This window comes from Heterodontus francisci, chromosome 50 (assembly GCF_036365525.1).
Source record: "Heterodontus francisci isolate sHetFra1 chromosome 50, sHetFra1.hap1, whole genome shotgun sequence".
NCBI classification, from domain to species: domain Eukaryota; kingdom Metazoa; phylum Chordata; class Chondrichthyes; order Heterodontiformes; family Heterodontidae; genus Heterodontus; species Heterodontus francisci.
Window position 1 is genome coordinate 7,601,127 of NC_090420.1, and position 11,373 is coordinate 7,612,499.

Genomic DNA, 11,373 nt, shown 5'->3' on the forward strand with positions numbered 1-11,373 from the left:
TCATCCACCAGTTTGGTCACCTTCTCGAAAAACTCAGTAAGGTTTGTGAGGCACGACCTACCAGTCACAAAACCGTGCTGACTATCTCTAATGAACTTATTCTTTTCAAGATGATTATAAATCCTGTCTCTTATAACCTTTTCCAACATTTTACCCACAACTGAAGTAAGGCTCACAGGTCTATAATTACCAGGGCTGTCTTTACTCCCCTTCTTGAACAAGGGGACAACATTTGCTATCCTCCAGTCTTCCGGCACTATTCCTGTCGACAATGACGACATAAAGATCAAGGACAAAGGCTCTTTATCAATCATTTTTGTCACTTCCTCAAAAAACTCAATCAAGTTAACTAGACACGACCTCCCCTTCACAAAACCATGCTGCCTCTCGCTAATATGTTCATTTGTTTCCAAGTGGGAGTAAATCCTGTCCCGAAGAATCCTCTCTAATAATTTCCCTGCCACTGATGTAATGCTCACCGGCCTATAATTTCCTGGATTATCCTTGCTACCCTTCTTAAACAAAGGAACAACATTGGCTATTCTCCAGAGATTTCTGTCAAGGCCCCAGCAATTTCTTCCCTTGCCTCCTCCAGTATTCTGGGGTAGATCCCATCAGATTCTGAGGACTTATCTAACTTAATGCTTTGGAAGACACCCAACACCTCCTCCTTTTTGATAATGAGATGACTGAGATTATCTACATTCCCTTCCCGAGGCTCATCATCCACCAAGTTCTTCTCTTTGGTGAATACTGATGCAAAGTACTCATTTAGCACCTCACCCATTTCCTCTGGCTCCACGCATAGATTCCCTCCTCTGTCCTTGAGTGGGCCAACCCTTGCTCTGGCTGCCCTCTTGCTCTTTATATACATATAAAACGCCTTAGGATTCTCCTTAATCCTGTTTGCCAATGATTTTTCATAACCCCCCTTAGCCCTCCTGAGTCCTTGCTGAAGTTCCTTCCTACTGTCTTTATATTCCTTATATTCCTTCATCTGTTCCCAGCCTTCCAGCCCTTACGAATGCTTCCTTTTTCTTTTTTACTAGGCTCACGATATCCCTCGTTATCCAAACTTCCCGAAACTTGCCAAACTTATCCTTCATCCTCACATGAACATGTTTGTCCTGGATTCTAATCAACTGACGTTTGAAAGACTCCCACATGTCAGATGTTGATTTACCCTCAAACAGCCGCCCCCAATCTAAATTCTTCAGTTCCTGCCTAATATTGTTATAATTAGCCTTCCCCCAATTTAGCACCTTCATCCGAGGACTACTCTTAACTTTATCCACAAGTACCTTAAAACTTATGGAATTATGGTCACTGCTCCCGAAATGCTCCCCTACTGAAACTTCGACCACATGGCCGGGCTCATTCCGCAATACCAGGTCCAGTACGGCTGCTTCCCTCGTTGGGCTATCTACATATTGTTTCAAGAAGCCCTCCTGGATGCCACTTGCAAATTCTGCCCCATCCAAGCCCCTAACACCAACTGAGTCCCAGTCAATATAGGGGAAGTTAAAATCTCCCACCACCACAACCCTGTTACCTTTCCATCTTTCCAAAATCTGTCTACATATCTGCTCCTGTATCTCCTGCTGGCTGTTCGGAGGCCAGTACTAAACCCCCAACATTGTGACTGCATCCTTCCTATTCCTGAGCTCTACCCATACTGCCTCGCTGCATGCTCCCTCCGAGGTGTCCTCCCACAGTACAGCTGTGATATTCTCCTTAACCAGTAATGCAACTCTCCCACCCCTTTTACATCCACCTCTATCCTGCCTGAAGCATCTAAATCCCAGAAAGTTTAGCTGCCAATCCTGTCCTTCCCTCAAGCAAGTCTCCATAAGTGCAACGACATCATATTTCCAAATACTAATCCAAGCTCTAGGTTCATCTGCCTTATCTGGTGTACTTCCCGCATTGAAACAAATGCACTTCAAACCACCAGTCCCGCTGTGCTGAGCAACATCTCCCTGCCTACTTGTCCTCTCAGTCTTACTGGTATTACTCACTAGTTCCTCCTCAGTTATTTCACCTGCTGATCTACTGCTCTGGTTCCCACCCCCTACCACACTATTTTCAACCCTCCCGAGTGATGCTAGCCAGGATATTTGTGCCTCTCCAGTTTAGATACAAGCCGTCCTTCTTGTACAGGTCCCACCTGTCTCGGAAGAGATTCCAATGATCCAGATATCTGAAACCCTCCCTCCTGCACCAGCTTCCATTCGTGCCCCTAGTCCTACTTGCAACTGTTAATGGGAACAGTTTTTCCTTGTCTAAATTATCTAAACCTGTCATAATCTTGTAACCTAACCTTGTAACTATAATCCTCCATCCCTGGAACCGTTCTGTTAAACCTCCTCTGCACCATTTCAAGGACCTTCACACTCTTTCTGAAGTGTGGCGACCGGAATTGGACACAATAATCCAGCTGAGACCTAAGCAGGGATTTTTAAACATTCATCATAACTTCTCTGCTTTTGTACTCAATACCTCTATTTATGAAATCCAAGATTATTTGCATTTTACTAACCACTCTCAATAAGTCCCGTCACCTTTAAAGATGGATACACATGCATCCACAGGTCTCTCTGTTCCTGCACTCTGTTTAGAACTGTGCTATTAATTCTGTATTGCTTTCCTACCCCTACAGTCACAATGCAACACCTCACACTTGTCTCACACTTCCATCTGCCACTTGTCTGCCCAATCTACTCATCTATCTATATCCTGCCGCAGGTGGTTCTGAACATCCTCACTTAGCCACAGCTCCGAGTTTGGTATCAAAGAAAGATTTTGAAATTCTACTCTGTATTACAAGATCCAAGTCATTTATACACAGCAAAATAAAACAGTGGCCCGAGCACTGACCGTGGAGGAACACCCACTGTCTAACATCCTCCAGTCTGAAAAACAGCCATTTACTATGACACACTGTTTTATGTACATAAGCCATCTTTTTATTCAATTGGACACTGACCCTCCCATTCCAGGAGACTCGATTTTGGTAATTAACATTTTTATGTTGTACTTTATCAAACACATTCTTCAAACCAATATAGACAAAATCCATCACATTCCCTTCATCAACCTTCTCTGCTGCATCATCAAAAAATACAATTAGTTTAGTCAAGCATGACCTTTCTTTTGTAAATCTATCTATCTTGAAATAACTCAAACCTCTACAATTGCCCGCTGTTGCATCCCTAATTATTGTTCTGAAACCTTTCCCACCACTGATGTTTGACTAACTGGCCTGTGGTTGTGAGGACTGTGTGTTGTCCATTGATGTATCCGCGAGGTGAGAGAGGCCATCTATGTCGGGTGAGGTGAATATATCATTTTCTCCCTCAGCAGGGAGAAGCAAGATGAGAGATCCCGTGGCTTTCTCAGGATAGCGGGATTCCTGATGGTGTAGGTGGCTCTGCGGGGCCCGAATGTCAATGGGGAGAGGTACAGGAACTGAAAGAATTCTCACTCCATTAATGTACAGTTGGTGTGTGAGGATGTCCAGTACATCATGTTGGTGAATGTCCACTATCCTGGCAGCAGCCACCAAACATTCATTCTGAAGCCGTCAGCAGTTCCCACGACCTTCAGAACTCTGTGGAGAATCAGAATGTAGCTCCTCGGAGAGAATCACTACCCTGTCTTTACATGGCTCTTGATTCACCCCCAAGGAATTCATACCCCACCATCTATCACCAACCAACCAGGATTTTTCCAGGATATGTCCTGGATGCCTTCCACCCGGACAGGCTGCCGGCGATTGCCTGCTAAGATTCCGGTTGCCAAAGGACAACTTCACTTTCCCACCACAGATTCTTCATTCTCCACCATTGTCCCCATCTGAGATGCCCCATCACAGCATCCGCTTGGTCACCATCCTGCAATAAAAACCTTTTCATTAACATCTTTATCCAACAACACATCCAATTATGCAAACACAACGCAACTATTCACCCTTGTAAATTCCCTTAGTGACTGTCTTGTGGGTTCCGTCGACTTTGCTAGGGATCCTACACAGTGTTTCCCCAGTGTCTGCAGCATGGCTGATGGAAGGCTGCTGACCTTCACTGGGGAGACTGCATATGGCCTTGCAGGACGTCCTCGAGCAGCTCTGGGCTTTGAGGGCTCGGATTCGGACTGCACCACCTCGACAAAGGCAGCAGCAGCCTGGGCTGGCTGATGGGTAACAGCAAGGACACTGGTGGAGTGACAGTGAAGGGAGAGCAAATACTGTCATCCTGAGAGAGGACAGCAGGTTCATGCTCCACAGAGACACTGTCACTCCCACGGGCGACACCTCAGCAATCCTAGTAATCTACTGGGTCACAGATTGCTGGACTGCTGTGAGATCCTGCAAACCTCTTTGAACACTGAGATCCACAGCCATGGTGACAACAGTCGGATCCTGCATGGCAGCAAGCAATCTGAGTCTGAGTTTCCACTGCAGCACTGAGACGTTGGGTGTCTGCTATCTGTGCTGCAGTGGAAGCTGAGACAATGGTCACCAGACCCGGTATCACAGCTGGGTCCGCTCGTGCTGTCATGGAGTTAGTGACCATTTCCACAGGGGAAAGAATGTGCTTCAAACTCTGTGCAATGTCCTGTGCCATGTTGGAGCCGGACTCCTCCATGTTCCTTGACAGTAACAACAGACTGTCTGACAGCCCTGTCAATGGACAAAGTATCTCACTGTACATGTCGATCAGCATTCTCCTGTCTGCTGTTCCAGCAATGTTCACATCTGAGTCCTGTGCATTATAAATCGTTGTGACCCTGCCCTCCGGTGAGCTGACACATGAACTATCCTTTCCCCCTGGCCTGGCTGCAGCTCACTCGTGCTTGGTGACTCACCAGGTGCAGCTTCCGACGCTATACTAGCCTCTAAGGAACAGACAGCGAAAGTATTTGATCTGGTGACTGTGAGTTTCAGACCAAGTGATTGGGCTTCACTATCAGTGTTGTGATGCTGCTCTCTCTCTGTCACCTGGAGCTGCTGTGACTGGGAAGCTGGCAGTTTTGGGCTATCATTGGAAAGTATAAAGATCAGAAGGAGAGTGTTGTGGTGAGGGATTGGGGATGGGATGGAAAGCAGGAGGTCCATGGTCCCACCATCTGCAGCTTGTACATCTTCCCAGACAGCATGATGAGGGGGAGGTGGGAGTTAAGAAGGAACATAAGGCAGCAACACAGCATCATCCTGAATGCTCTCGGTGATGCCGGATGCCACGGGCTCTGTCTCAGCCGGTCCCATGATGTGGAGAATCATCTCCTCCCTCAGGCTCAGGGGATGAAGGTATGCCTCGTCTCCGCCGGCTCACTGCTGCTTCTTGTGATAATTAGCCACCTTGCCTGTAAGAGAGAGGGCAGAATTTCACTGATTGTGTTGCACTGTGTTTGGGTGATGTGCCTGCCATAGCTGAATAGCTGAAGGTATGTGGAGGCAGGGAGAGGTGGGTGTGAGGCTGGTATCAGTGGAAGGTGTATGAGGGTGAGGTGGAGTATGTAAATGTTAGTTGTGAGTCCTGAGTGTTAGGGACTGATGATGGGTGAGTGATGGGGGTGTGGTTCATTGAGCAGTGTGAGAGGTTGGTGGTGTTGAGGGGAGGAGATGCCATGTGGAGATGATTTCCCTGACATTGTCCACCAGTGTCAGCTCCTTAAACATCTTCTGCTCTTCTGCCAGGTCCTCGGGGCCAGACTTCTTGCACTGAACTCCCTGACCACCTGCTCCTATTCACTTCGAAGCGCGTACCTTGAGGGTCTGCACCCCACCCCATGGGAACATGGCCTCTCTGCTCCTGTCACCCTCCATGACTAAGGCCTCCAGCAACACATCCGTGTGCCGTAGAGCACTCTCTCTGTCCCAGTATTCCATTTACCTTGTCTCTAATTGCGGCATTTCATAGTCAGCAGCAGCCTCCTGTGATTCAGTGCAGCTTCCCTTTAACAGGAACAGACTGTCTTTAAGAGCTGAATCCTGGATGAAACACGAGCCAGCCTCACACAACCTTTGGCCCCAGCAGACAGACAGCACTGCGTGTCATCCTAGGTGGTACATAGAATTCGTGAAAATGAGAAGGCAGCAGGAAGTTTGTGTGTCAACTGCCTCAACATGATTAGGCAAGGGCAGATCACGAATTACAATCCCTACACCCGAAAAGCGAAGCAAACCCGATTTTCTCGTTATTTCTATCTTCCTTTCCTACTTACACATGTAACTCGCTCCCTTCACTGTCTGTCTGTTTCTCATAGAATCAGAGACTGATTCAGTCCAAAAGGAGGCTATTCGGCCCATTGTTTCAGTGCTGTCTCTTGGAATGAGCTATTTAATGAATTCCACCACACCCCACAACTTTCCGCAGTCTCCTTTTTTTTCCTATTCAAGTATTCGCTAAATTCCCTTTTGAAAGATATTATTGAATCTGATTCCACCATGTTTTCAGGCAGTGAGTTCCACATCCCAACAACTCGCTGTGGAAGAAAATTCCCCTCATTTCACCTCTGGTTCTTTGTCAATTACCTTCAATCTCTATCTTCTTAATTCTGAACTTTCTGACACTGGAAACAGTTTCGCATTAATTACCCTATCAAAACCCTTCATGATTTTGAATTATATATTAAATCACCCCTTACCCTTCATTGCTCCAAAGAGAACAATCCCAGCTTTTGCAATCTCTCCACGTAACTGAATTCCCAGATCCCTGGTACCATTCGAGTAAATCACGTCTGTATCTTCACGAGGTCCTTGACCTCCTTACCAAAGTGTGGTGATCAGAATTGGACACAATTCTCCAGCGGGGACCTAACCAATGATGTATAAAAATCAGCATTTCCTCCTAAGTTTTATTACTCTGTGCCTCTCTCTGACACCAAGGACACTACATGTTACCTTGAAAGATCTGTGTGTGTACACCTCAGGTCTCTCCAATCCTGCACCCACTTTATAATGGTACCGTTTCGTTTATATTGTTTCTCCTCATACTTCCTACTCAAATGTCTTACTTCACACTTCACTGTATTAAATTACATCTGCCATGTTCCTATCCATTTCACCAGTCAGTCTCTGTCCTCCTGAAGTCTGTTACTATGCTTCTCACTGTTTATTAACATTTCTGAGTTTCCTGCCATCTGAAAACATTTGACATTATCCTCTCTGTACACAATCCCATTGTATTAAAATACAGCAACTGTGATCCCAACAGTGACCCTCGGGATAATAAAAGCAAAATACTGAGGATGATGGAAATCTGAAATAAGTACAAGGAATGCTGGAAATACACAGCAGGTCTGAGAGCATCTGTGGAGAGAGAAGTAGAGTTAATGTTTCAGGTCAGTGACCCTTCTTCAGAACAGGGGAACGCCACTGTGTACTTCCCTCCAGACTGAACAATGAACATTCTCCACTGCTCTCTGCTTTCTGCTTCGCATCTCGATCAGATCTACTTTTAAATTTCCCTGCTCTAAGTTGAACCATCCCAGCTACATAACTGTAATCCCTCATCCCTGGAAAAATTCCAGTAAAACTCTTTTATCCCCTCTCCAATGGGCTCATGTCCTTCTTAAAATTTGGTTCCCTGTATTGGACACAATACTCCAGGTGGAGCCGATCAAGTCTTTTCTATAGGTGTACCATAACATCCTGACTATTCGACTCTGTGTCTCTATTAATAAAACCTAGGAATCTATTTTCTTTGTTCACTGTTTGTTAACCTGTCCAGCTCACTTCAAACATTGCACACACACACCCCAGGTCTCTCTGTTATTCTCACTACCTTTAACGTTGTGTCATTGAGCTTGTATTATCTCTCCTCATTCATCCACCCACAGTTCGCTATCACCTTCTCAAAGGCTATTAGGGGTGGGTGATAACTGCTGGCCCAGCCAGCGACACCCACAACCCATGAATAAATAATATTATAAAATCTTTCCACAATGTATCACTTCACACATCTGCCAGGCCAATTAAATATTAGGAAAACTAAAGCCAGTGTTTTCAAACCCCACATCAAACATTTCTTAGCTACAGACTCCATCCCTCTCCTTGGCAACTGTCTGAGACTAAAGCAAAGTGTTTACAACCTGGTGTCATAGTTGCTCCTGCGATGAGCTTCCTACTAAATATTCATGCTATCAATAAAACTGCCTATTTCCAACCCCTTAAGATTGGACGACTTCATCCCTGTCTCAGCTCCTCTGCTGATGAAGCACTCCCCCTTGCCTGTGTTACCTGTAGACTTGACTATTCCAACACACTCCTGGCTGGTCTCCCACATTCTACCCGCCATAAACTTGAGGTGATGAAAAACACTGCTGCCCATGTCCTAACTCACACCAAGTCCTGTTCAACCATCACCCCCTGAACTCACTGACCGACATTGGATCCTGGTCAGCAACACATCAATTATAAAACTCTCAGCCTTCTTTTCAAATGCCTCAACAGAGTGACTTGCTAGGCCCTTACAGAGGGCATTTAAAAGTCAATAAAATTCTGTGAGTCTGGAGTCACATGTAGGCTAGACAAGGAAAGGACGGCAGATTTCTTTCCCTGAAGGACATTAGTGAATCAGATGGCGTTTAACAAAAAACGATGATAGTTTCATGGCTCCATGACTGAGACTAGCTTTCTATTCCAGATTTTAACACACTCCTGGTTTGTCTCACACATTCTGCTCTCTGTAAACTTGAGGTCATCCAAACTCTGCTGCTCTTGTGTAAACTCACACCAAGTCCCGTTCCCCGATCACTGACATGCATCGGCTGCCAGTTCAGCAATGTCTTGATTTTAAAATTCTCAACCGTGTTTGCAACTCCCTCGATGTCCTCATCCCTCCTTATCGATGTAATATTCACCAGCCCCACAACCCTCCAAAATATCTGCACTCCTCCAATCCTGGTCTCTTGTGTATGCTTGATTTTCATCACTGCTCCACTGCCAGCCAAGTCTTCAGCTGCCTAGACCCAAAGCTCTGGAATACCCTAACTACACCACTTTTTTTTATTCGTGTGTGGTTTATGTGCATCGCTGGCAAGGCCAACATTTGTTCCCATCCCTAATTGCCCTTGACAAATGAGTGACTTGCCAGGACATTTCACAAGGCAGTTAAGAGGTAACCACATTGTTGAGGGTCTGGAGTCACATGGAGGCCAAATCAGGTAAGGACAGCAGATTTCCTTCCCGAAAGGATATTAGTAAATCAGATCGGTTTTTACAACAATCGATGATAGATTCATGGCACCATTACTGAGACTAAATTTCATTTCATTGATTGAATTTTAATTCCCACCAACTGCCATGTGGGAATTGAACCCATGGCATTAGCCTGAACCTCTGGTTTTCTAGTTCAGTGACATTACCGCTATACCACTGTCACTGCCTCTCTGCCTCACTTTCCTCCCTTAAGAGACTACTTAATACCTCCTGCTTTGACCAAGAAATGTAAGTTGTTGTTGTTGGTCTTTGCCAGATATGGTTTGTCATTACCATATCCCTGCTGCCGTCCATTTATTGTCCCGTGTTCTTTTCCAAGCAACGAATGTTTTTGTCCTGGGCTGTGAAGTCTAGAAATTTCCCACCAGCGACGTTAGACTGACTGGTCAGTAATTACACCGTTTGCTCCATCTCTCCTTTTTTAAACCGAGTGTAACATTTACAACCCTCCCATCTCTGGCATCAAGCCCATATCCAAGGAGGATTGGAACATTCTGTCCAGTGCCTCTGCTATTTTCCACATTCCTTCCCTCAGCATCCCCCGCTCATCCCATCCAGACCGGGTAAATGGTCTACTTTATTGTGGCACAAGAAGAGTTGGATTGAAAGGGGTTAACTGAACCTGTTTGTTCAGTGATTGTAATTAATGTCAGTCATCACGGACCCTAATTGTGTCGCTGGAGGGTTTCCCTCTTTTATTAATACAGGACTCCTTTCAGTGTGTTATCCCATAGTGTCAACAACAGCATGATCCCGGCGCTATCAAGGATCAGCAGCCCCAGCGAGAGAGAGGATAGACCAGAATCTGAGAACAATAGATTGGAATGTTACAACAATGGGTCAGAATCTGAGAACAATAGATTGGAATGTTACAACAATGGGTCAGAATCTGAGAACAATAGATTGGAATGTTACAACAATGGGTCAGAATCTGAGAACAATAGATTGGAATGTTACAACAATGGGTCAGAACATGAGAAAATAGCTTGGGATGTTCCTACAATGGGAAGTAGGAGTTTCTCCTCTTTGTTTGACCTGGTTACTGCTGATTATTATTGGATGACATTAGAATTGCGGATCTATTATGCTCTGAGGATGATTCAATTTATTTACTATCCCATACTCGCTATTATTGGTGTCCCTGGTAAGTCTCCATCTGCAACTATTGGATTCAGAAAACATATTTCACTGATTTAGTGTTCTTGTCATTTAAATCATGAGAAGACTGAAGTCATTGCCTTCAGTTTTTGTCACATACTCTATTCCCTATCGACAGTCTGCATCCTCCTCACTGCCCGTTGTCTGAGGCTGAACCAGGAAGTTTACAATCTCTGTTACCTCTTTAATGCTGAGCTGAGTTCATCCCCATATTCTCGCGATCCCCAACCCTGCCTATTGTTACGGCCAGGTGAGGATGGGTCACAATCGCTCGTCTTATTTGACCACAACTCTGTTTGTTCTTTTTAACCAGTGGATGTGCGAACCCTCTCATTGAGTATTTTACCTTTTACCTTTGGAGTGATTGTGAAGGACCTGATCGGGCAGGTTCTCTTGAGTTTAAACAGGAAAGAGGTGAGTTTATTATACATAACAATATCAACCCGATCTAAATAAAATCATAAAAAATACACCACACATTTACGCACACACTCGTACGAGAATCACACAGAAATAGATTAAAAAGTGAGAAGATGGGAGTCCGGAATAAATATTACAATAAAATACTCATTATGTGATGTTGGACGACACGGTGGTCTTCCGGCTGCAGTTGTATTCTTGAAGTCTTTGGCTGGTCAAAGTGCCCTTTGTGGCTGGCCCACATGGCTCAGGGATTTCTTTGAGGCAGACTTGTAGGTGGCTTTCTTTCCCTGGTTTGTCTGTCTGTGGTAATCTGTCGGCTTGGAGGGACCACAGTTGCATGTGGTATTCAAACTTGTGACGTTATCTGGAGAGAGACAGATGGGGGGACACAGCCCTTCTGCTTCTGCACAGTTTGAATCACTGGCTTGTCTGTCTTTGTCCAGGGGAAACTCCCAGCTTTCACATAGATGGACAGAAGGCCTCATGCCTGTCTCAGTGTATTCGCTGGAACCTTATAATGTGATTCAAGGTTAGAAATTTCTGTCACCCCAGGGCTCAGGGTGCCAGTA